This window comes from Vespa mandarinia, chromosome 1 (genome assembly GCF_050613455.1).
Source record: "Vespa mandarinia isolate Hongniang chromosome 1, ASM5061345v1, whole genome shotgun sequence".
Lineage (NCBI taxonomy): Eukaryota > Metazoa > Arthropoda > Insecta > Hymenoptera > Vespidae > Vespa > Vespa mandarinia.
The window spans coordinates 3327501-3330000 of NC_140810.1; the positions used below are offsets into that span (position 1 = coordinate 3327501).

Here is a 2500-nt window from a genome sequence, read left to right on the forward strand (position 1 = left end):
AATAGAAAAAGATAAAAAAAAAAAAAGAAAGAAAAGGAAGATTTACGTCAATTTACAAATCTTCCTTCTCGCGATCCTTATTATGTAATATTGTAATACATAAATAATCTACATTATAATGATCGAATAATATTCACGATTACAATATTTCAAGAATCATTTGATTGTTAATTAAAGAAGAATATAGAACGTTAGGGTAGATGTAGAAGACAAGAGGAAGCGTGCCGGTGATGTTTTCTTCGTACGTATGTTTTGTGTGTGTATGTTTGTGTGTGTGTGTATATATATATATATATATATATATATATATATATGCGCGCGCACGTGCATGTAACATTAACCAACATTGGTGTATATATCGTCCATTTGGAAAAGGGGAATGACGATGAGAGTGAAGACGAAGAGAAGAAGCAGAAGGAGGAGGAGAATGAGGAGGATGAAAAGGATGAGGAGAAGGAATCGACGACGACGATGCTCCTGCTCGTGGGTCCGAGATGTCAGCTCGTTTCAACGCTGTGGACCCCTGACACCAAGTCTAACAAACCCAAGGGAACGAAAATATCCTGTGGCCAATCTCTCTCGTTGAAATTCTTCTCTCTCTCTCTCTCTCTCTCTCTCCCTCTCTCTCGTTTTTTTCTATGTCTCCTTCTCTATCTTTCGGAATCCAATCTAAAGAAAGTAAGAAATAAAAAAAGAAAGAAAGAAAGAAAGAAAGAAAGAAAGAATTTTATTATTGTATTAAGGAATGTGAAAATAAATAATAATCGTTCCAGTTTTTTATTATAAGTAATAAATATGAAAATTTGCGAACGAATTTCTAAGAAATAAGAAGAAGGAAGTGGAATCGGTAGGAGAAATGAGAAGGAGAAATGAGAGTGAGAAAATAAATTGTAGGGAACTATCGTCGCCAGGAAAAGAATCCCTTTCCCACCCTCACCTTCTCGACCCTACTCTACTCTACCTTATCCTTCCGCCCTTACCCTCAGCCCACCTCGTGGAATTCTTTCACGATTTCTTCTTCGAGATTTATGCGAGCTGCAACTGACGGGAACGACGAAAAGCGATGGAACTTGCGTGAGGAAAGAAACGAGAATAGAAAGGGATAGGGGATTTGAGAAAAGAAAATAAAAGGAAAGGAAAGGAAAGGAAAGGAAAGGAAAGGAAAGAAGTTGAACACAAGAGGCAAGAAGATAGACAAAAAGGAAAAGAAAAGTTCGTAGAAAAGAGAGAGAGACGGAGAGAAAGAGAGAAAGAGAGAGAGAGAGAGAGAGAAAGAGAGAGTGAAATAGAGTGAGAGGGTGTTTTAATCGGGATCCGGTAAATCCAAGCATAGCTTATCCGCATCGTGATCCGTTTTATCCGTTGGTTCACACTGACTTTCGTATTAGCAGGTTTAAAGGGTTGAATTCGTGAGTTGTTTTATTTCAATGTAGGAATAGATAGATGATACGTATACGTCATAGTATTTAATGGAGCATTGATTTTACGTCAGTTTATTCCCATGTCGCAATGGATGGCAAAAGAAAGAAAGAAAAACAAAAAAGGAGGAGAGAAAGAAAAAGAAGAAGAAGAAGAAGAAGAAGAAGAAGAAGAAGAAGAAATGGAAGGAAAATCGAATCTCTGGTAAATTAGCCAATTCCCTCTGCTACAACGCGGCGCGCATCAACTCGCGAAAGGAAGAATTCAGTGTTAGAGTATTCGAATAGTCTCTTTCGGGCGTATAAGACATATACATAAATACATACATACATACATACATACATACATACATATATATATATATATAATATATATATAAGTATATGTATATAGACATTTATATATAATCAGTTCACATATCAAGGAGCTAACAGGCAACGTAGCACACGCTTTACACCCAATCGCAAGTGGCGCAGACGCGCGAGTGCGTACTTACGTTGGCAGAAGCCAAAGTCCCCTTGGAGTGGCGCGAGACGGATATAATTGAAGGCGGAGGTAATTAACTCCCTCGTGGTACACACATCGGCAAGCGCTCACCGCATCGTTTTAATTACCGCTCTCTCGTCGCATTTCATCGGGCAGAAGCGCTTCCAACTCCACCTACTCCTCTTCCTCCTCCTTCTCCTCCTCCTTCTCCATTTCCATCCACCTCCATCTACCTTCTGTCTCCTTCTATTTCTACATCCCACCCCACCAACCTACCTACCCCATCCCAATTCATCCCGACTCATCCCACCCTTTCTCCTTTTCGACCTTCGACAATTCTATCCTATCTAAACCCGTCACGACCCTAACCCTTTTCTTCCTATTCTCATTAATTTCCAACCTAATAGTATGCCCAATCGTTTATTACATTCGTCATCTCGATATTCTAAATAAATAAATTCAATGATACATTGGTACATACATATATGTATATTAATCATTTTTACGAACGATTTTCAACGAAATAATTAAGCGAATCGTTAAATCGTTCAACGATTAGTATATGCCTGTTTTTCTTTTTCTTTTTCTTTCTCTT

General features: G+C 38.4%; 1 protein-coding gene across 5 annotated transcripts in view; it reads left to right on the plus strand.

The window, feature by feature from the left end:
* LOC118444900 (paired box protein Pax-6) overlaps positions 1-2500 on the plus strand; it is a 108581-nt gene that overhangs the window by 68042 nt on the left and 38039 nt on the right. The gene's annotated exons all lie outside the window — the stretch shown is intronic.